General features: G+C 35.2%; 1 long non-coding RNA gene across 1 annotated transcript; it reads left to right on the top strand.

Annotated features, from left to right (window-relative positions):
* The first annotated feature begins 921 nt into the window (after positions 1–921).
* Positions 922–24021, top strand: LOC147915794 (uncharacterized). Its single transcript, XR_015553730.1, has 3 exons — positions 922–1116; positions 22555–22685; positions 23255–24021. It is a non-coding gene; the product is annotated as an uncharacterized LOC147915794 (long non-coding RNA).
* The last annotated feature ends 1392 nt before the right edge of the window (positions 24022–25413 follow it).

The following is a 25413-nucleotide window of genomic DNA, read 5'->3' as shown; positions in this document are numbered from 1 at the left end:
GCACTAATACAGTTCATCCTACTTAATAGTAACAATTTAGTTTATTCTTGTCAAAACTCTAAGCTTTTGAGAGTTGTAGGTCCACTAGCGCAGAACTTTTACAAATTCTAAAAGCAATATTAAAAGGTACCACCATAAGGAATAGTTTAAAAGACATTAACTCCAAAGCTGGTGGGGTCATGCATGCTTTAATGCTTTCTACATGAAACAATGGAGAGAGAATGGAAGTTAGCTAATGCTTACCAGAAACTGCCCAATGACATGATTTATCCAGACTTTTTGACTTTACAAAGTAAATGCTAAAACAAATCCAGATAAAATAATTACATTATATGGAAATAATTATGGTCAAGATTTTAAATCAATATTACAATTTTTAATTCTATAACAACCTATCTATAAGCAAAATATTATCACATTCTATTTATTCTCCATTTTCTTTTATTTATAGAATTTTCTGAGAATGGCAAATATTACAAAGATTTCTTTTAATACTTTCCAGATTTATATTCCACCACATCATTCTATAAACTATAGTTGTGCCAATTATTACTTTCCTAAATGTGCCAAATATGATCCATTTTCTCAGGTCCTCATGTCTTTGCAAATCTTCTTCCAGCTACCTGGAATATCCTTTTCTCTCTTTTTGGCCATTCTTCTTTTCCTTCTTAAACACTTGATGAACTACAAAAATAAGCAAGAGAATCTGTCTGGATTTGAATTAAGCAAGATGAATAAGCTCTAGAGCTCTGCTTTACAACATTGCACCCATAGTCAACAATAATGTATTGTACACTTAAAAATCTGGTAAGTGGGTAGATCTCATGTTAAGTGTTCTTATCACAATAAAATAAAATTTAAAAAACTGTTAAAGAGGAGCGAGTCAAGATGGTGGCGTAGGCAGACTCGGAACTCACCTCCTCCCGCGGACACAGCCAATTTGCAACTACTCGTGGAAAAATTACCCCTGAGACAGAACTGAAAACTGGATAAGAGGAACTCCTGCAACAACGGACAATCCTAACTGGGGTAGAAGAGGCAGAAACTCCCTTCCGGAGAGGAAAAACGCTGCCTTCACAAGCCGCCAGCGTCACGGCCGCCGGGAGCAGCTCACAGGTACGCAGCCTCCCTGGAGGCGCGGGGCCCTGAGCCGGGGGGGGCCGGGCTGTGGACATTTTGTGGACCCAGCACAATCGAGCCCAGCGGCATAATATCTGACTTTGCTGCTACTAAAACGTTGGGGAGGACCCCCAGAAAACCCGGTTCACAAAGAAACTAAAACCGGCTCTTAAAGAGCCCACGCGCAAACTCACCCATTTCAGAAAGCATCCTAAAATCACCAGAAAGAAAGGTGCACAGTGCTGGGGTGAAAAGAGACTCACCTAATAGGCCCTGAGTGCATCTCGGTGAGGGGTGAGACCTCTCCAGGGACTGGGACATTGGCGGCGGCCATTGTTGTGGCCCGGTGTGGGCGTGCTGACACAGACGCCATTGGAGTTCTCCCTGAGGCCTGCTAGCCCAGGGTCTGCCCCACCTGCTAGAGCACGGATTTAATCCAGCTCAGCCAGGGCAGGCAGCCCACCCTAGAGACTGGCCCCACCCAACAACAAGCCCTCAGGCAACTTGTGGGCCTGCATAGATTGGAGACTGGATTCTCTGCAGCCTGGCAACTGAGCCGACTTGAGCGGAGCAGGGTGTGCACAAGGAGCAGGTGGAGAGTGTGGGGCGGTGGTGGAATGTGTGGAGCTCCCGCCGTGGAGAGACTGGGTCCGCTTGGGGAGGTTGGGGTGGTCACAAGGGGCAGGACTGTGTTGACTGTGTGTGTGGACCTGTGGGCGGCAGGGCTTGTCAGGTGCAGAAGACTTCTGCTTCTCAAAGACCCACATAGGAGGTTTGCCCCACCTTCCAAAGCCTGAAACAATTGGGTGCTCCTGTGCCTGAGGCCAGCCCCACCCAGCTGCAATCCTCAGAGAGCTGACAAGAGACTTAATAGGCTAGAGGCTTACAGCAATTGTAAGGCCCTGAGCCTAACAACCTGCCACGCTGGGGGCCTACTCACTTAAAAGAAATACTGCAACACAAATGTGGTATTAGAACTTGCAGCCAACTGTGCTGGGGCTCCCCACACCTGATAAAGAGACTGAAGGGCCCACAACAACTACAAGCAGCTGAGCATTACAACAGCTGGCTAGGAGCATAACTCTGCCTACTTGGGTGCCTACAGGGAGAGCAAACAGGCCGCAACAGAAGGACACACGTAGCCCACATAGGGGTCACCCCTGGAACATTGAGAACTGAGGGAAGCACACTGGAAGCCTCCTAAGGCATCACTTACATAAGGTCACCTATCCAAGAGCAGGAGACGTAGCTGACCTACCTAATACGTAGACACAAGCACAGGGAAAGAGGCAAAATGAGGAGGCAAAGGAATACATTCCAAGTAAGGGAACAGGACAAAACCCCAGAAAAGGAACTAAGTGAAACAGAAATGAGCAACCTACCCGACAGAGAGTTCAAACTAAGAGTGTTAAGGATGCTCACTGATCTGGGGAGAAGAATAGAGGAGCTCAGTGAGAATGTCAACAAAGAAATGGAAGATATAAAAAAGAACAAATCAGAAATGAAGAATACAATACTGGAAATGAAAAATTCATTACAGGGACTCAAAAGCAGAGTAGAGGATACAGAAGAACGGATCTGTGAGCTGGACGAAAGACTAGAAGAAATTACCCAAGGTGAACAGGTAAAAGAGAAAAGAATTAAAAAGAGTGAGGACAGTCTAAGGGACCTCTGGGACAACATCAAGTGCACTAACATCCGTGTTATAGGTGTCCCAGAAGGTGAAGAGTGAGACAAGGGGGCAGAGAATCTATTTCAAGAAATAATAGATGAAAACTTCCCTAACCTAAGGAAGGAAACAGACATCCAGGTACAGGAAGCACAGAGAGCCCCACACAAGATAAACCCAAAGAGGCCCACACCAAGACACATCATAATCAAAATGTCCAGAATTAAAGATAAAGAGAGAATCCTAAAAGTCGCAAGAGAATGTCAAGTTACATGCAAAGGAAACCCCATAAGGCTATCAGCTGACTTCTCAGCAGAAACCTTACAGGCTAGAAGAGAATGGCATGATATATTTAAAGTGCTAAAAGGAAAAAACTTACATACAAGAATAATCTACCCAGCAAGGTTATCATTCAAAATGGAAGGAGAGATCAAAAATTTCCCAGACAATAAAAATTAAAGGAGTTTGTCACCAAGAAACCAGTGCTACAAGAAATGTTAAAGGGACTGATTTAAGGGGAAAAGAGAAGACCACAAATAGGAAAAATTATCTATTTCCATGATAAGAGGGTAATGGATACAAATGCACAAAAAAGAGGTTAGATATGATATCAAAAACATAAAAGGAAGGAGGAGGGGAGTTAAAGAGTACAGCATTCACAGAGGTCAAACTAAAGTGACCATCAATTCTCTATAGAAGAAGAAAGGAACAGAGAAGGACTACTAAAACACTGAGGAAAAAAAAAAAAGTTAAAAAATGGCAGTAAGTACATACTTATCAATAGCTACTTTAAACGTCAATGGACTAAATGCTCCAATTAAAAGGCATAGGGTGGCTGACTGGATAAAAAAACAAGACGCATATATATGCTGCATACAAGAGACACCCTTCAGACCTAAAGACACTCACAAACTGAAAGTGAAGGGATGGAAAAAGATACTCCACGCAAATGGCAATGAAAGGAAAGCTGGGATAGCAGTACTCATATCAGACAAAATAGACTTTAAAATAAAAACTGTAAAAAGAGACAAAGAAGGGCATTACATAATGATCAAGGGAACAATCCAACAAGAGGATATAACACTTGTAAATATCTATGCACCCAATGTAGGTGCACCTAAATATGTAATGCAATTATTAACAGACATAAAGACAAAAATAGACAGTAACACAATAATAGTAGAGGACTTTAACACTCCACTTACACCAACGGATAGATCATCCAAACAGAAGATCAATAAAGAAACATTGGCTTTAAACGACACACTAGAACAGATGGACCTAGTAGATATATACAGAGCATTCCATCCAAAAACCAAAGAATACACATTCTTTTCAAAGGCACATGGAACATTCTCCAGGATTGATCACATATTAGGCCACAAAACAAGTCTCCGTAAATTTAAGAAGATTGAAATAATACCAAACATCTTTTCTGACCACAACGGTATGAAACTAGAAATCAACAATAGGAAAAAAATCAGAAAAGCCACAAATACGTGGAGATTAAACAAAATGCTACTGAACAACGACTGGGTTAATGAAGAAATCAAAGAAGAAATCAAAAAACACCTGGAGACAAATGAAAATGAAAATACGACATGCCAGAATTTATGGGATACAGCAAAAGCGGTTCTAAGAGGGAAGTTTATAGCGATACAGGCCTATCTCAACAAACAAGAAAAATGTCAAATAAACAATCTCACAATGCACCTAAAGAAACTGGAAAAAGAAGAATAAGCAAAGCCCAAAATCAGTAGAAGAAGGGAAATAATAAAAATCAGAGCAGAAATAAATGAAATAGAGACCAAAAACAATAAAAAAAAGTAATAAAACCAAGAGCTGGTTCTTTGAGAAGATCAACAAAATTGACAAACCTTTAGCTTGACTCACCAAGAAAAAAAGAGAGAAGGAACAAATAAGTAAAATCAGAAATGAAAGAGGAGAGGTTACAACAGACACCTCAGAAATACAAAAGATTATAAGAGAATACTATGAAAAGCTATATGCCAACCAATTCGACAATCTGGAAGAAATGGATAAATTCTTAGAATCATACAACCTTCCAAAACTGGATCAAGAAGAAGTAGAGAATTTGAATAGACCAATCACCAGTAAGGAGATCGAAACAGTAATCACAAACCTCCCCAAAAATAAAAGTCCAGGACCAGACGGCTTCCCTGGTGAATTCTACCAAAGATTCAAAGAAGACTTAATACCTATCCTTCTCAAACTCTTCCAAAAAATTGAGGAGGGGGGGGAAGCTCCCTAACTCATTCTACGAAGCTGACATTACCCTGATACCAAAACCAGACAAGGACAACACAAAAAAAGAAAATTACAGGGCAATATCACTGATGAACATTGATGCAAAAATCCTCAACAAAATACTAGCAAATCACATACAACAATACGTTAAAAAGATTATACACCATGATCAAGTGGGATTTATTCCATGTATTCAGGGATGGTTTAACATGCGCAAATCAATCAACGTAATACACCACATTAATAAAATGAAGAATAAAAATCACATGATCATCTCAATAGATGCAGAGAAAGCATTTGACAAGATCCAGCATCCATTTATGATAAAAACTCTGAATAAAATGGGGATAGAGGGAAAGTACCTCAACATAATAAAGACCATATATGACAAACCCACAGCTAATATCATCCTCAATGGTGAAAAACTGAAAGCTATCCCTCTAAGAACAGGAACCAGACAAGGATGCCCACTGTCACCACTCCTATTTAACATAGTACTGGAAGTCCTAGCCAGAGCAATCAGGCAAGAGAAAGAAATAAAAGGGATCCAAATTGGAAAGGAAGAAGTGAAACTGTCACTATTTGCAGATGACATGATTTTATATATAGAAAACCCTGAAGAATCCACCAGAAAACTTTTAGAAGTAATAAACGAATATGGTAAAGTTGCAGGATACAAAATCAACATACAAAAATCAGTTGCATTTCTATACACTAACAACGAAGTAGCAGAAAGAGAAATTAAGAATACCATCCCATTTACAATTGCAACAAAAAGAATAAAATATCTAGGAATAAACTTAACCAAAGAGGTGAAAGATCTGTACACCGAAAACTATAAAACATTTCTGAAAGAAATTGAAGAAGACACAAAGAAATGGAAAGATATTCCGTGCTCTTGGATTGGAAGAATTAACATAGTTAAGATGTCCATACTTCCTAAAGCCATCTATAGCTTCAATGCAATCCCTATCAAAGTTCCAACAACATTTTTCACAGAAATAGAACAAAGAATCCTAAAATTTATATGGAACAACAAAAGACCCCGAGTAGCTAAAGGAATCCTGTGAAAAAAGAACAAAGCTAGAGGTATCACGTTCCCTGATTTCAAAATATACTACCAACCTATAGTAACCAAAACAGCATGGTACTGGCACAAAAACAGACACACAGATCAATGGAATAGAATCGAAAGCCCAGAAATAAACCCACACATCTATGGACAGCTAATCTTTGACAAAGGTGCCAAGAACATACAATGGGGAAAAGAAAGTCTCTTCAACAAATGGTGTTGGGAAAACTGGATAGCCACATGCAAAAAAATGAAAGTAGACCCTTACCTTACACCATACACAAAAATTAACTCCAAATGGATTAAAGACTTGAATGTAAGACCTGAAACTGTGAAAGTTCTAGAAGAAAACATAGGCAGTACGCTCTTCGACATTGGTCTTAGCAACATATTTTCAAACACCGTGTCTGACTGGGCAAGAGAAACAATAGAAAAAAGAAACAAATAGGACTACATCAAACTAAAAAGCTTCTGCACAGCAAAGGAAACCATCAACAAAACGAAAAGACAACCTAACAATTGGGAGAAGATATTTGCAAACCATACATCTGATAAGGGCTTAATCTCCAAAATATATAAAGAACTCATGAATCTCAACAACAAAAAAACTAACAACCCATTTAAAAAATGGGCAAAAGACCTGAACAGACATTTCTCCAAAGAAGATATACAGATGGCCAACAGGCACATGAAATGATGTTCAACATCATTAACTATCAGGGAAATGCAAATCAAAACTACAATGAGATATCACCTCACGCCCGTCAGAATGGCTATAATTAACAAGACAGGAAACAACATGTGTTGGAGAGGATGTGGAGAGAAGGGAACTCTCATACACTGCTGGTGGGAGTGCAAACTGGGGCAGCCACTATGGAAAACAGTATGGAGATTCCTCAAAAAATCAAGGATAGAACTACCATATGATCCAGCTATTCCACTGTTGGGTGTTTCTCCAAAGAACTTGAAAACACCAATTTGCAAAGGTACATGCACCCCTGTGTTCATTGCAGCGTTATTCACAATAGCCAAGACGTGGAAGCAACCTAAGTGCCCATCAAGGGACGAATGGATAAAGAAGATGTGGTATATATACACAATGGAATACTACTCAGCCATAAGAAACGATGAAATCCAGCCATTTGTGACAACATGGATGGACATTAAGGGTATAATGCAAAGTGAAATAAGTCAGAGGGACAAGGTCAAATACCGTATGATTTCCTTCATTAAGTAGTAGATAATAACAACAATAAACAAACACATAGGGACAGAGATTGGATTGGTGGTTACCAGAGGGGAAGGAGGGAGGGGGGAGGATGAAAGGGATAATTCGGTGCATGTGTGTGGTGATGGGTTGTAATTAGTATTTTGGTGGTGAACTAGATGTAATCTATGCAGAAATAGAAGTATAATGATGTACACCTGAAATTTTTACAATGTTATAAACCAACAATACTGCAATAAACAAAAAATTTAAAAAAAAAAGATATTATGGGGAAAGGTGGGCGAAGGGTACATGGGAACTCTGTACTATTTTTGCAACTTTTTGTAAGTCAATTTATTTCAAAAAAGTTATTAAGAATAGATTATTAGAAAATAAAAATAATACAAAATAAAATTCTTACATTTTTAATTACTAGAGTCAACAGACATAAAATCACTCTGTCAAATTGCTATAAAAGTTTCTAAATGCATACTCTCGATTTCTATACTTATTTTGTGGTGGACCAATAACAAACAGGTCCACTGACCACACCAGTGTGAACATTAATGTAAATAAAGTTCTCTTCTATTCAAATAAGTAGTTCCTGAAGGAACTGGAATTTCTCAGCTTCAATTTTTAAGTGCGAAGGAGAACGTCTGATTGTCCCAAACTTTGTCTGTGTCGAATCAACTATGGCAAGGTGGAGAGGGTAGAATCAGGCCCGGCCCAACCTAAGAGTGATCATCCGGTCTCAGAGCAGCAGGGAAGAAGAGAAAATGTCAAGTGACCAATAAATGTCTCAATATGTGGTCATTGCTAGGGATGCAAAGATGAGTCCTTGGTGGAAATAACTGTAGATTATTGTCAAAAACTACCAATTACTAAAATAACGTAAGGCTTGGAAGAGGACCTATGGGAATTCAATGAAGAGAAAAATTCTACTTGGGGAGATTACAGAAAGTTTTTTGGAGTGGGTGGCATCTGAGCAGTTTAGATAATCCTTGAAGTAAGTGTGAAGTTTGACAAGAGATAAATGGGGGAAGTCTTTGTTGGGTTTTAAACACACTGTTATTTCAGGAAAATCAATCATTTAGGGGTGGGAGGTTGGATTAGGGGTAGGGGATGGTGAAGCCTATCGGGAGTCCGGATCAGGGAGGCCAACTATGAGGCTGGAGCCTGGGAAGGAGTTCAAAACACTTGAAATACTGGTTCTGGGATGGAGAAGGAAATGGATGCAAGAGACATTTCAGATGTAAAATAGAGCATAGCAACTGGTTTCATGTGGGACATTAATAGTAAGAGACTCAGGAACAGAAACACATTTGGGAGGAATAAGAATGAGTTCAGTTTCAGTTGTACTGCTTTCAAGGAGCTGGTGTTGGTTTAGACGGTGCTTTGCTCAGACAGTCAGAAACATGGGCATCTAAACCAGGAGTACGTGCTCACCAGCTTGGTGTCTTGAATAGCGTCCCTCAGAAAGAAATGTCCAAGTTCCAACCCCTGATCCCTTGAATGTGACCTTATTTGGAAATACGGTCTTTGACGATGGAGTTAAGTTAATGCTCTCCAGATGAAATCATCCTGGATTTAGGGTGACTAAATTCTTATAAGTATCCTTATAAGAGAACGTAGAGGGAGATTTGACACACAGAGATACACAGAGAAGGCCACTTGAAGACAGAGCAGAGATTGGAGTTATGCTGCCACAGGCCAAAGAACTCTAGCAGCCACGAGAAGCTGGAAGAGGCCAAGAAGGATACCCCACTGGAGACTTTGATGGGAGTGAAGCCCTGCTGACACCTTGATTTCAGACTTATGGCCTCCTGAAGTGTGAAAGAATAAAATTCTCTTGTTTTAAGCCAAAAAAAAAAAACTATTAAAAATAAGATACTTACCTGATTAGTTCAGGTCCACCTAGGCTAATGTCCCTTTTAATTAATTTAAAGTCAATTGATTAGGAGCCTTAATTATATTTGCAAAATTCCTTCACCTTTTCCATATAACCTAACCTAATCATGAGAAAGAAATTCCATCCATTTCTGCCAACACTCAAGGAGAGGAATTATACAGGACATGGACGCCCTGGGCATAAGTCTTGGGGCCATCTTATAATTTTGTGGGCCAGAAATGAGTTGTTCAATAATGTATTTGTTGTATGTAAAAATTATTTGATATTCCTGTAAGATGTGGTATCTGTCCCTAAATGATAAGGCGTGTGTTATAAGTAAGGCGTAGAGTTAATATAAGGCCTAAAGCCTTATAAAACTTGCCTCTTTGCCTATATAAGGAAAAGCAATCACTTTGACGTAGTCTTGTCTTTAGACTATGGTGGTCTATCATCCAAAAAACTATGTTTGGTGTGCTCCTAATCTCTCAACCTGGAAAGAAAACCCAACCTCTGGAGACCCAAACTAACAGGATGAAAGTCCTCTAAATTTATCTATCTTCTGAACAGAATGAGAGGGGTAAAAGCATGATATTTTGTTAGGTGAGAGTCTGGAATTTAGGATTGGTGGATGCAAACAATGAAGAGGAGATATATATATATCTCCATCTTTTTATGCACGAATTGTTACCTTAAAATGCATTGATATACACACAAAAAAGACTGAAATAGTTCAGAGAAAGGAGAATCACACCTAAATCTTTCTTATAAGCAAGATAAATTAATATAAAACTAATTTGTTTCATTTTCAGTCTACTCTTGTAAATATTTAGGATCTTAAGAAAGAGAAATGTTTTTTTTCTCCTCTTATCCTCATAGCATAATTAAATGTATGAAATATAAAATAGGAAAATATTTGTGAGTGAATATATGAATGCAGGATGATATTGGTTGATATTGAATTTTTTTGATGTATCAGTGAGCTGGACTCTGCAATGGGGGTGTTATTGACCCATTGACAGGATCATTCTTCATCTGTGTAGATCTCTACTGAACATTGCACTATATTGAGTGTACTTAGTATAGGCCCAATGAGGGCCAAAGCATATCCTCCCTTCCTGCCACACACTCACTCATCTTTGTGACAACCAGAAATAATTTCACACATTTCCAAACACTCTCCGAGGATTCAGTATCAAGAACTGCAAGTATAGTGATTCATATTAGGTAACCCTGTCTAGATAATCTAGACACATTTAAAAAAATGTGAATATAGGTCTTCAAGTGTATTAATGAATATCAGGAGTATAGGATACAGCTGTGCACATAACTACTTCCTCAAATGATCTATTATATCTTCAGCACTCAATGAATGTTTGTTGAATGATTTCCTTTGTTTAGCTATTAATCCACTGGTGAACATTTGTGCACAACAAGCATATGTTCTAAAACAAACAAACAAAAAGACAAAATAAAAACCACTCTACTAAAAAAAGTAATACAGGGCCAGCCCCGTGGCTTAGCGGTTAAGTGCATGTGCTCTGCTGCTGGCGGCCCTGGTTTGGATCCTGGGCACGCACCGATGCACCGCTTCTCTGGCCATGCTGAGGCCACATCCCACATACAGCAACTAGAAGGATGTGCAACTATGACATACAACTATCTACTGGGGCTTTGGGGGGAAAAAAAGGAGGAGGATTGGCAACAGATGTTAGCTCAGAGCTGGTCTTCCTCAGCAAAAAGAGGAGGATTCTCATGGATGTTAGCTCAGGGCTGATCTTCCTCACACACACACAAAAAAGTAATATAGAGGGCATTTTGTTGCTATAAATTAACGGAATGCCCAAGGTAGACAGAACCGTTAGCTGTCGATTAGTGTTATGTGTGTGATGTATCTGCTCTAACAATAGCGTTATGTTTCCTGACTTCGTCTTGCGCATGGCATTGTTGTCATGTTGTAAGTAATACATGTTTTCACTTTGTTGGTTTGAAGAACTTTTCTTGTCCTTGGTCTGTGCTTTTACTTGAATGTCTCTTTGGATCCCTGGGCATTCTGTCCCAGCAAAATCACATCTTCCAAATATTGTTTTAAATATGCTAGCACTTTCACTTCAAATATTGACTCTTCCAAATTTGTTGCATTTTATGTTTATAGGAATTTAATTAGATGTTTCTTGGAACCATTCACTCCCCCATGTGTCGATCTCTCTTTTTCTCTCTCTTCATACATACTTTACTGTAATCTGATAATATCTCCAAAAATACATTCTAACTCAGTAGTTCTCTTTTCAACTTTGTGTCTTCTGCTGTTTAATCTGTACAGAAAGTTTCTAATTGCAATTTTTAAAAATTACTTCTAAAAGTCCTATGTGATTTGGAGCAATAAAACTATTCTTTATTATACTTTAATGGTGGATAAAAGACATTATGCATTCCTCAAAACTCGTAGAACTATACAAGACAAAGAGTAAAATTTCATGAAAATTATCATTTTATCTTAATAATAATGTATCAACATTGGCTCATCAATTGTAACAAATGTACCATACTAATGCAAGATGTTAATAGTAGGAGAAACTTTGTATGGAGTTGAGAGGGGGAAGAAATATGAGAACTCTGTACTTTATGCACAACTATTCTGTAGACTTAAAATTGCTCTAATAAAGTCTATTAAAAAAATCCTAGGGAGCCAGCCCTGGTGGCCTAGTGGTTAAGTTTGGTGGACTCCACTTTGGAAGCCCGAGTTCTGTTCCTGGGCACAGACCTATACCACTTGTCTGTGGCCATGCTGTGGCGGTGGCTCATGTGCAACATAGAAGAAAAGTGGCAACAGATGTTAGCTCAGGGTGAATTTTCCTCAGGGGGAAAAAAAATCTTAAGTGTTTCTTTACCAAATCTGCCTGGTGAATTTTGATAGTATTTTTTTCCTTTATTGTATTTCCTGTTTCTCTTTTATTTTTAAAATCACATTACACTTTCTTGTTTTATATTCCTTACCAATTAATTCTGATATCTGCTTTCTTTGCAAAACCTATTCTTTGCTTATCTTATTTGCTAATTGATTTGTATCAATGCTTCAATCAATGCTCATTGATTGCTTATTGATTGCTTATTCTATTTGTATGTTTCTGCTGACTTTTGCTCATGGTGTCTTGTTTCCTCATGTGCTTAGTTTTTTCCTTTTTTTTAAATTATTTGCTCATAATCATTGAGTATATTCATCGACTACATACTTGGAAGCCTGGCTATAAGTGCATTTTTTCAGGTAGTGTTTTTGTTTGCTTCTGCTAATGTGTGGGAGCATTACACAGTCAGGAATATCTTTGAAACAAATATTTTTAAATTGTTTTTTCCTTATTTCAGAGAAGGTATAGATGTATTTTTTCAATCTATACAAGTAGTGTGAATTATAGTCCCAAATACATGTGAATATAAATTTGTGGTAAAGAATTCTCAGGATATAGTTTTATCTTTTATTTTACTTTACAAAGAGCCGAAGAAGAAAAAGGCAACTATCCCCAATTATTTCCCTCTGCAGGACAGGTATTTTTTTGGCTATTTTAATTATCAAGACATTGCCCTTCAGAAATTAGAGCTTAGTGCAGAAATCTCTAGCACTGTTGTTCACCCTACTCCTCTTCCCGGCACATGGTCTATTAAAATTCTAGCTCTAGACCATCAGATGTTAGTAGTACCACATGGCAAATGCTGTCTACAAGTCTGCTTTTTCCCTATGAATGAGCATTTTCATGACTGTTCTGGCTAAGTATGCCATGAAATTGTTTTTTTTTTTCAGTTATTCTAGGTATCTTATTTCAGAAAGGTTTGTCCAAGAATTTAGTTTGACATCTTGCCAGAAATTAAATCCAGTAACATTTATATTTTGATACTTCTGATTGTGTAATGTATCTTTTTGTTGTTGAAGGGTATTTACTAAATCTATAATGCTATGTATGAAAAGTTTTATTCAAAATGCTTTGGAATGGTAGCAATTATCATTGTGTTATGGACGATTTACTATAAAATATTTAAGAATATTGGCTTGCTCTCTAAACACAATATTGTTAATAAGCATCAATAATGAAGTCAGGTTTTAAATTCTGTTTTTATTTGAATTACTTGGTTTCTAAATTTTATTCCCTTTCTAAGGATACACACACACATGCACAAAACACTTTACCACCTGAATATTTAAGACTTTCCATTATGCAAGATAGGTGACAGGTTAAATGTAAACTGAAATTGCAGAATTTCTAAAATATGTTGATAGTAAAATAATATACATAAAATCTTATGGGATGCATCTTAAGAAGTGATTTGAGGAAACATTATAACCTTAAACAATTTTATCAATAAAATGAAAGAATTAAAATAATTGAATTAAATGCCTAGAAAAAGAACAACAAAAAAAATTTTTAAAAAACCTATGATAAAGGAAACAATAAAAACGAACCCCAAAACTAAGTACATAGAAAATAGGAAAAAAGCAGACTTAAATAGCAATTTCAACATATTGTTCTCTTGAAAGAATTAACAAAAGAGGCGATCAAAAATTTAAGTCAAGAAAATATGGGAGAAAGTACAAAAATACAAAATAAGAAATGACCAGAGGAATGGTACTAGAAACATGAGAAATGTAAAAATCTACATTTAAGGTTATTTTGCATAATTTTATGCAAAATATTTGAAAAACTAGAAAAAATAGATATTTTTCATAAGGAAATACAGATTACTAATACCAACTCTACCAGAAGTAAAAAGTTTATGTAGACCAATTTCCACAGAAGAAATACAGAAAATTGTCAAGGAAACATCTCTGCTAAAAGGGCCAGACTAGCTGCTTTCACAGGGAAACTCTATCAAACTTTCAAATATCAGATGTTTCGAACATTTTATAAATTACTCCAGAGAACTGAAATTGAAAGTACCTTCTTAATTATCATTATGAAACAAGTACATCATTAATACCTAAACTCAATGAAGGCAGAACCAAAAAATAATTCAATTCCAACAGGAGCTATACAGAGATTACTATAATTTTTAAACATAGTTTTTGAATTTCTAGTAAATATAGAAAGATGATAAAATGAGATAATGAGAAGAAATAGTGTAAAAAATTTATTAAAAATACATTGAAATTAGAGAATTTGAAGGTACTGAATATACGATAAATATACAAATCTCTAGCATAAAGCAAACAGCAACCAGCAATGAAAAAGGAAATTGTATTCCACATAATATAGCAACTAAAATGATTAAGCATTTAGTATTAACATTTAATAAAAAAGGCTTAGGACTTCCAAAAGAAAGTGTAAAATCGTACTGGATACTTAAAATATGACATAAATAAATGGAAAGGCATTCCATGTTTTTGCATTGGAGGATCTTATATCATGCAAATGTCAATTACTCTAAAATTAGTATGTAAACAATTCAATTGCAATTAAAATTCTAATAGGGTTTATCTTCCAGTTAGATAATGCTATTCAGAAGTTTATTTGAAAGAATAAATGCTCAGAAACAGACAAGAATGAAAACAGACAGCATAGTCAAATTGAAATCTATTCCTTATGAAACTGTACTAAATCAATCAGTGGTGCAGAAGAAAGACTTCAGAAACTGATCCCTATGTATATGAGAATAAATTTATGAGAAAAACGGGAGTTCAAATCAGAGACAAGTGAATAGATTATTTAATAAATCATGATAGCATTTCTGGTTGTCTATCTGGTAGAAAATGAAAGTAGGCACTTTTCTTATACCATATGCCATATTAAGTCCTTATCAGTTAAAAAAATAAATATGAAAAATGAAACTATAAAAATTTAAACAAAATCTAGGAAATTGCTTGTATAATTTAGGGGGCTAGAATAGAAACCTAGTAATTGAAAATTTATATCTGACTATAAATCTTTCAGAAAAAGATAATATAAACTAAGTAAACAGGAAAAGACATATTGTGAAACATATATTTGTAATGGAGATGACAAAGTATTGAAATCTGTTATCTACCAAAGCTTTTGCAACCATCAAAAAAAAAAAGGCAAAGATCGTAATAGAAAATTGTGCCAAGTATGTGACCTCACAGATAGTAAAAGATCAAATTGGAGTGCCTGTATATTTTTATATATGAAATACTATCAAACTCACTATTAGTAAAATAAATTTAAACTAAAGTAAAAATGAAATATTACTGTATAACTCTTGATATTAGAAAAGTTTAAGAAACTCCAATTGGTAGAGGGTTTTGGAGAAAAAGTACTTTTATATATTGCAAAATGGTAATGTGAATGTATTTCGTGTTTTTTGAAAAGTAATCTAGCAAATTCTATTAAAAATTAAATAGAAAAGACATATATCCTTCAATCCAGTAATTTAATTCTTGGAATCTATCTCATAGAAATAAAAACACAAGTACATAAGTGCATGTGTTAAAGCATATTTATTGTAGCATTGTTCATAGTAGCAGCTAAAAGCTGGCAACATGTGAATGCACATCAATAGGAAAGTTGATATATGAATCTTGGCACCTCCGCGCCATGGAATATAATGTAATGCTAAGAAAATGAATTACACTAAATTAGTTGAGTGGAATGAATTTCCTCAATGAGTTGTTGAATGAGAAAAACAAGATGCCTAAAATTATATTAAAAATGTTTTAAAGAAAAAATATTTACATGTCTACATGAAAACTTGTGATTAGTCTGCTGGTCCAATCCAGAGAGAGTTCTCACAGGCTTCTGTGTAGAGTGTGAGTTTCCAAACTGACCGCTCTGAGGGTTACTCAGGCTCATGTACTACAGACTTGTCTCCCACAAAGGTTATCAGGGCCCTTCATTGTCAAAATATAATCTGTTTACTTTAAGCTAGTTGTTGTTTTAAAAAAATATTCTGTAATCCTCAATAATATATTTAGAAATAGGAATGCTCAAAACAATACAATAAACTTAAAATAAACATATACCATTTCTATGTTAATATAGAAGTCTTTATCATGTCTTATTATCTTCATTATTTCAATCTAAATTTTTCCAAGACCTTAATTAATATATAGCTAGTTGTCTATCAATGCACAAAAAGGCTGCTACATGCCTAGCGGTTTACATTATGTGCTCAATTTGTGATATTGAATTGACAGATATTTACTATTTGAATTGCTGCATATGAGTAGGACAGTAGCCAAGAGAGAAAACAAAAAACAAACCAGGATCACAAGTTTGTTTGAACTTATTATTATAGTATTTCTTTTTAAAGATTATAATAAATGATAAGTTAAATACAATATTTGTTCTACAGATAGAGTGACAGTATAATTTATCATGTAAATATGGGGATTTCTGAGAGTATAAGAGGAGGTTATAAAATAATCAAAAATGTATAATTAAAAAGTATATTTTATATTGCCCAAAATTGGCTTTATTATACTGTCGGCCTATAAAATGATTCTATTCAAAACATATATATATATTTTTTTTTGTGAGGAAGATCAGCCCTGAGCTAACATCCATGCCAATCCTCCTCTTTTTGCCGAGGAAGACTGGTCGTGGGCTAACATCCGTGCCCATCTTCCTCCACTTTATATGGGACACAGTGCGTCGGTGCGCTCCCGGGATCCAAACCCCGGGCCCCCACAGCGGAGCATGCACACCTAATCACTACACCACCTGGCTGGCCCCTGAAAACATATTTTAAAAATTAAAGGTATTTTTAAAAAATGAATAATTACTTATAGCTGTCTATATTCAAACTGGAAAAAAACACACCTTCATTCAGTTGATTATCTTTTTATTAAAAATAATAAAAAAAGAAGAATTGATTTGGTACTTACATACTTTAAGCTTTTTTTAGCCACATCTGTCTTTAATATTATGTCATTTGTATTTTTCTGAAGACAGAATTTAAAATATAATCTTATTATTTTTGAATTTTTCAAAAAATGTCTATAATCTTAAATTTTGATTTTATGTTTAATAAATTTTAAATTCCTTAAACCTTACTTGTATTCAGAGTATCTTTCTCCAACAAATATTTTTACAAGAGAAAAACAGTCAGATATGGTGTCTATATTTATGATTACTATGCATATTGTACCAAATTTAAGTTCTGCAAAACTAGAGGTCTCCTCAATGCCATTGCACTCTTGTACAAAATATTATTTACAATTTAAAGGAGAGCCCATTAAAAGATTATTCCCAGAAATCAAAATATTACAAAGCACAATCATGAAATATTAAAAGTAATCTTGTTTACATCATTTCAGCTCTCCCTCATTAATTTTATTCATCTGCCAACTAAATTCACCTCTCTATATAAAATGGCTGTTAGTGGTCTCCAATTTCACTCTGTATTCCACATTTGGGACTATTATAAGTTAGTCTTTCCAAGTAAGAGTAAATGAAATTATCGTAATCAATGATAATGCATTATATTAGTTTCAGGTGTACAGCAAAAAAATTCTGTATTTGTGTACATTGCAAAATGATCATCACGATAAGTCTAGCTAACATCAGTCACCATACAGGGTTACACATTTTTTTTTCTTGTGATGAGAACTTTAAGATCTCTCTTAGGTACTTTCAAATATGCAATACAGTATTGCTAACTATAGTCACCATGCTGTACATTATATCCCCATGACATTTATTTTATAACTAGAGTTTACCCATTTCGCCCACCTCTCACTCCCTACCTCTGGCAGCCACTGATCTACTCTCTGTATCTATGAATTGGATGTTTTTTAGATTCCACATGTAAGTGAGATCATATGGTATATGTCTTTCTCTGTCTGACTGACTTCACTTAATATAATGCCCTCAAGGTCCATCCATGTTGTTGCAAATGGCAAGATTTCCTTTTTTTATGACTGAATAATATTCAATTTTATATATATATCTATATATATATATCACATTTTCTTTAGTCATTCATCCATTGATGGACACGTAGGTTGTTTCCATACCTTGGCTATTATAAATAATGCTGCTAGGAACATGGGGGTGCAGTTATCTTTTAGAATTAGTGTTTTTGTTTTCTTTGGACAAATACCCAGAAGTGGTATTGCTGGATCATATGGTAGTTCTATTTTTAATTTTTTGAGGAACCGCCATACTGTTTTCTGCGCCAATTTACATTCCCACCGACAGTGCACAAGGGTTCCCTTTTCTCCACATCCTCACCAATCCGTGTTATTTCTTGTCTTTTTGATAAAGCCATTCTAAGAGGTTTGGGTGATATCTCATTGTGGTTTTGATTTGCATTTCCCTGATGATTAATAATGTTAAGTACCTTTTCATACCTGTTGGCCCTCTGTTATATCTTCTTTGAAAACATGTCTAACTGCACCTTCTGCTCATTTTTTAATCGGATTGTTTATTTTTTTTCTATTGAGTTGTAGGAGTTCTTTATATATTTTGGAATATGAATCCCTTATCAGATATATAATTTGCAAATATTTTCTCCCATTCAGTAGGTTGCCCTTTCATTTTATTGATGATTTCCTTTGCTGTGCAGAAGACTTTTAGCTTGATGTAGTCCCATGTTTATTTTTGCTTTTGTTGCCACAGTAAGGTTAAATGAAATTATCATAGTCAATTCTTTAATAGAAAAAAATTAAGCAGAACGAAAAATATCTTACTCTGATATATTTTCTAACTATTCCTGCAATATTCAATTCATTGTTGGAAACTTCATTCTAAGACTTCATTAATAAAGTGGATCCTATCTGGAAGTGAGTAATCATGGCATTGAAAGGGCACTGAGAACATAACACACTAGGAATGACAAAAAATACTGAAGAAGAGATGATGTAGGGCATATACAAGAGCTCCTTTCAAATTGATGAAAGATTGTCACGTGGATTATAATTCTTCTATGTGACTCCAGAGGGCAGCACCAAGTAGTTAGAAATTATACAAAGAAATATTTGAGCTCAAAATAATACAAAATTCTATCAAAAATTCACCTACAATTTGAACAAATTCTGTAAGGGAATTCAATAGGTAAGTTTTCTCTGAGAAAAATGTCTAAGTCTTTGGTGACACTGAGAGGCTATGCTTGTTACTTTGGAAGAACAGAATATTTTCATTTTGAAGTAAGCTTTTCAGCTCTAAGCTTGACATGCACTTACCCTACATTAAAGTCAAAGCTTCTAAGAATGACTATTATAAATTGTAATCGCTTCTGAAATATTGATCTGTTTGTAAAGATAAGGAATATCTCAGGTGACTTATTCATTATTTTACCCATCACTCACACTTTTGAAAGGATATTGTATAACTATGTATTTTCAAAAGTGCTTTTATGTACATTTCTATAAAAAATAGGAAAGGAAAGCATTAAATAACAGACCCTGACTTCTGTACCAATCAATTTGTTAAATTGTATTGGTGAACTTTTGGGGAGAAATCCCTCAGAGAAAATACAATGCCTAATTTGTACATTGTAAGGTTAAATTTTCTCCTTGAAAATGCGAATTGTCAAACTTCCCACGTCGTATAGAATATGGTCACAAATGTAGAGAACTAGATATTGGGATCACTTGACTTTAACAAAATTTTAATTAAATGTAGAATCATGGAAAGAGACACATGCATATTGATTGACATTACACGCATATTCACGAATGTTAAAAGTTAATATTAGATTAATATTTGCTATAGTGGTAAAATTTCCCAATATAACAGATACGGATATATCATAAGCATCTGAGCTATTTTCCCTCCAATAACAAATAACTTTATCAGAATTTTTTCTGTCTGAAATCTTCTTTGATGAAAACGAAAAGATTACGACCTTTAAATGTTTTTAACCCAAATCTATTGAAAACTTCTCAATCTGTGCTCATACTTCAGCATTAACTCAAAGACATTACTATTTCCCCTCCTTAATGTATGGTCTTTTTGACCTATTTTCTGCTTTAATTTTTTACATTGGATAACTTCATTGAAAAATTAATATAAAATAATTAAAAAAATCTTTTTCCTATCTACATTAATTCTGAAACATCCCTTTTATTTGCATGTAGTAAAACTTCATGTACTTTGTTTAAAACCTAGGAAATAAGGTCAAGAATGAACATCAATAGCTCCTGGGAAAAAAAGAGAGGGTTCAGCAAAATTTTAGAACAAGAATGGTGGGGGGAAGGGTCCTCAGGGCCTCAACCTAATTTTCTGTGACCAGAGGCAATTAGTCTACCAGACGATATTGCTCTGACCTCAGGACAGCAGGCAGCAAAAAAAGTAGCTAGAGATATTTCGTGCCAACCGCATTTGGAGTGAGAACTCTGACTTGTGATAAATAAATGACAAGCAATAGGATATATTGCAGTATATGAGGAAGCCAGTTCATTTAAAACTAATTTGACCTGACCTTGTTTTTCCAAAAGGGCCTGACGTGGCCTGTTGAGCATGCATTGTACATCTGCTTTAAATATTTGCTATGTCCCAAAGACAAGAATGATGCCCTTAAAGATAGCGATATAACTTCCCCCATATTGGCATTTTTAGGCATTTAGGATAAGCATCTCTCACTAAACTAAGGATTAACTACTGACCTGCTCGTGACCCTGCGACCACTCACCTTGTGACCACTGACCTGCTATGTTCACCAATCTGCTGTGCCAGCAAAGCAATCTCTTGACTATTGTAAAAGGGACAGTTCTATCATGTGTGATGTATGCTCTTTGTTCCAAGATGGTATATAACCACTCTGTAGACCCTACTTCTTTGGTGTCCTTCCTTACTTGTGGAAGGAAGACCCCTGTCTAGTTCTCAGATCTAGCTCATAATAAACTCACCCCAATTTTGATTTATAGATTGGTTATGGATTTTTTGCATCGATGCTCGAGAATAACTGCTTTGAAGAGGCAGGAGGAATTCATCTCATTTTTTTTTCCCTAAAGATTTTTAGATTACTGACTTCATTTTGGAAAGTTTTATTTTATATTATTCTCATTTGGCACAATTAAGTAAACCTAGTTTTCTGATTCTAAAAATAACACATTTTTACTACAAAAATTTTGAATGTAGATTTAATCTATATAATAAACAACTAGTCTAAGTTATCATCAGACTTCTGAGAGAGAGAGAGAAGAGTATTTTAGGATGTTGACATCAGAATTCTTTTCAAGGTAGAAATCTCTTTGTTTAGTAACATATAATCTGTAACAAATCACGACAGCAATGGGTAAAAACCACCACCACAACAAATGCTAATATATATTCAGCACTGAGTATGCATCAAGCTTTTCTTAGCATAATAAAATAAATCCGAAGAGAAGGAGAATAGTCTCATTAACATGGTTGAAGGCAGAATTCACAAGAGAGGATTCCCTGGAGGAAATAATGACCAATGAATTTTGAGAATTTGGATCTCCTAAACCTGACATTTAGTTTTTGGCTATAATGCATAGAGGTATAACTCATTCCCCCCGCCCCTGTCCCCTAAACTAAGTAGCCCTACCTCACTTTAACAGTCAGCCCACTTTAACTTGAAGAAAGGACTTTGGGTAATGTCCAAAGAATAAAATATATAGATCCAAAGATAACAAGAAAATTAAGCATGTCTTCTCCAGATTACCTGTGGGAATTGGGTAGAACGGTGAGTTTCCCACTATACATGTAATCTTTAAGTCAAATTACCTCAGTATAGATAGTGCAGGGATTGGAAGACATAATTTGAAACAATCTAGAGACTACTCATGGTATAACTTTTTGTCTTTAATCAGATCCATCCTCTCCATGGGAGCAAAACAAAACTAAAAAATACCAAACAAATATTTTCTCTAAAATTAAACATTATCGGCATAAATATAACTCTATAACAACAGGAACAACATTATATATGTTAATGGAGAGCTATTCAGCTCTTCAGAGCAAAGACTTTGATTCACTTTTGTAAACCCCAAATTTTCTCTTCTCCCAATTAAGTTAAAGAGTTTGTCATCAAACATGAAGTGATTATGCTAAGCTAACGAAGTAAGACACATAAAACTATATATTGTATGATTCCAATTATATAAAATGTCCAGAAGTGACAGAAAATAAATCAGTTGTTGCCTTGGGCTGGGAGTGGGAGTGGAGATCAATTGTGAATGGTCCTGAGGGATCTTCTTGGGTGATGGGAATGCTCTAAAACTGAATTGGGGTGATGATTGCATAATCGGCAAATTTGCTAAACAATTATTAATTGTACATTTAAAGTGGGTGAATTTATTTATTTATTTTTTTGGTGAGGAAGATTAGCCCTGAGCTAACATCCAATGCCAATCCTCCTCTTTTTGCTGAGAAAGACTGGCCCTGGGCTAACATCCGTGTGCATCTTCCTCTACTTTATAGGGACGCCACCACAGCACGGCTTGACAAGCGGTCCATTTGTGCCCCTGGGATCCGAACCTGTGAACCCTTGGGCGCCAGAAGCAGAACACGCGCACTTAACCCCTGCCTCACTGGGCCAGCCTCTAAAATGGGTGAATTTTATAACAAGCAAGTTAATCTCAATAATGCTGTTTAAAAAATGCTCTTAGTTTTAAAATAGCTCATTCTCATTTCCAGCTGTTAAGATCTCAGCAAGAGAAAATTTTTATGAACAGAAGTTTATAAAAAATAATGTAAAAGCCACTTAAAGTATTCATTACTTACAGTTAACCATAGTTAAAATGGTAATAGGTATTTTCCATTCTTATCTCTATGATACAGATGTTTCCTTAAAAAAAACATATTGGCACCTAACATTATAAAATTGTTCTGTTTTTATTTCTTGTCTATTATAGTATGAACATTTTCACTTCACATAATATATTCTTTTAAAATAGGATTTCAAATTGTTGCATAGAGTTCAATCAAATTGTTATGATTAACTACTCTGTCTCACTTATAAAGCATATAATGCTATGATTTTGTGCTAAATACCTCTGTGTTCATTTGTTAGCCATTTGTCTCTGGTCATTTCTTTAAGTTGATTTCCTGAAACAGACACCCTGTATTTAAGAACACGTGGCAGATTGCATGCTAAATGTCTACCCTATCATTCTTGTAGGCAATATATTCCAGATAATTTAGCTACAAGATGGAGAAGGAACTTCTGACCCACATGTTATGGGCTGAATTGTGTCATCTTTAAATTCATATGTTGAATACCTAACCCTAATGTGACTGCATTTGGAGACTGAGTCTTTAAGGAAGTAATTAAGTTATAATTAGGTCATTAGGGTAGGCCCTAATCCAATATGACTGGTGTCTTCATAAGAAGAGATTAAGACACAGACACACACAGAGAGACCATGTGAAGACACAGAGAGGAGACGGCCATCTACAAGCCAAAGAGAGAGGCCTCAGAAGAAACCAACCCTATCAACACCTTGATCTCCAACTTCTAGCCTTCAGAATTGTGAGAAAATACATTTTTGTTGTTTAAGCCACCCAGTCTGGGGTACTTTCTTATGGCAGCCCTAATATACCACATAGGCTGTAAAGTGAGACAAAAATATATTTTTCATTCTGTAAAACTTCTGAGAGTTCTGTGTTTGCTGGTTGAACAACTAGCATTGCTTACTCCAATCCACAGTAATTTTTGACCAATGAGGCTGAACATCCTTTTATGTTGCACATTTTTATTCTGAGCAACACATGTCCATATCCTCAGATCATTTGTGTTTTCTCTTAATTAGATTTCTTTGTATATTAGTATTATGAGTCTATTGTTTATTATATATGGTACAAAAATGTACATTTTTTAAACTCTGTCTTGATATTGTCCATGGTAGCTTGTTTTATAATGCAGAATTTTAAATAGAAGAATTTAAAAAATTGACTATGATCAGTTTTGCCAATTTTTCATTGTTTCTTTCACAGTTTTTATGATTAAAAAGTCCTTCTGCCTCCTAAAATCAAACACATGTGTACTTATATTTATTTTCTGTCTCATTCTTGCATTTCTTCTGGAACTTACTTTATCATTTTGTAAAGTTTTTGTCTTTATTTTAGATTTTATTCTAGTCTACATTATTTTTCTGAAAACACTATTTAACAAGTTGCCTGAAAAGAATTTACTGAATAATTCCATTGGAAATGTTATTTTTTTAATCATATACTAAATATATATGACTTCCTATGTTTCTGGATTTTCTGTTCTGTCATATTTAAGTTTATTCATATTTAAATAATCCTCTTTTATTTATTACACATTTATAAAATGGTTTTTAAATTTTCACTTTATCTCATTAGACAAATTTAGAGTATATTATTGACTCTTTCATGCATTGTAATTCCAAAATAAGTGGAATAATTTTGTCACGTAGAATAATGCCTTTAGGATATTGGTTGTAATTGCTTTTCTAGGTCAGTCAGCCACTTGGAGAATGAAAGAACAAACATTATATTATTTTGTTTTTCCATCAGGAACATGCTCTTTAAATCTTCATTCCACTCAGCTTTTCCCTTTCATATAAAGATGAATTCTGTGGTTTTATTGCTTTAGACTTTGCTTAGGACTTCTCAGTTGATTTAAATCTAGATATTTTTGTAGTAATGTTTTAAATAGTTGTTTATTTAATATTTTTAAAATAGCTACAGTTATTAAATATATTTTAATTTCATTTATATTTCATTGACATGGACTACCTCACTAAAGTTTCTCCATTTATGTAACAGTTGAAAAAAACTTTTATTGAGTGCCTGTTTTCCTAAGCAATAATCTTATCATCTGAAATGAATGATAGTTATGTTGGCATAAGGTTGTTTGTAAGAGTCTCATAATTTTTAATTTCCTCTACATGTGTTTTTATATACACCCTATTCCCTGGTCAGAGCTGCTGTGTATAGTTAGGTATTCTACAATCCACCAGTCAACCTCATTCAGAGCTCTTGATCTGGTTCTGACCTGGTCCCTTGGAAAGGATGGTTTCCATTTTCATTCTTCCATGTTATGCTTCCTTTCCCCTTGCCAACTCCAAGCCTGCTATAGGGAGGGAGTCTACTATTAAGGGATATAATTGTTTCTTTTTTCTCTTCCACTTAATGCAACCACAGCCTACTTATCCAATTAATCTTGGTTTTTGACCCTGCCAGGATTCAGGCTTGAAGAAAAGATAGAAGAGCTTAGTGGAAATTTACTTTGCAAAGTTTTAACCTTGTGATTCCCTGAATTGATAGGATTTCAACCAGACTTTTCTCTTCTGGATGTCTTCAGGAGTTCTT

The sequence above is a fragment of the Ceratotherium simum genome, chromosome 12 (assembly GCF_057802395.1).
Source record: "Ceratotherium simum simum isolate JZ-2026a chromosome 12, ASM5780239v1, whole genome shotgun sequence".
NCBI classification, from domain to species: domain Eukaryota; kingdom Metazoa; phylum Chordata; class Mammalia; order Perissodactyla; family Rhinocerotidae; genus Ceratotherium; species Ceratotherium simum.
The sequence above is the reverse complement of the archived record's forward strand: the minus strand, read 5'-3'. Positions and strand labels throughout refer to the sequence as shown.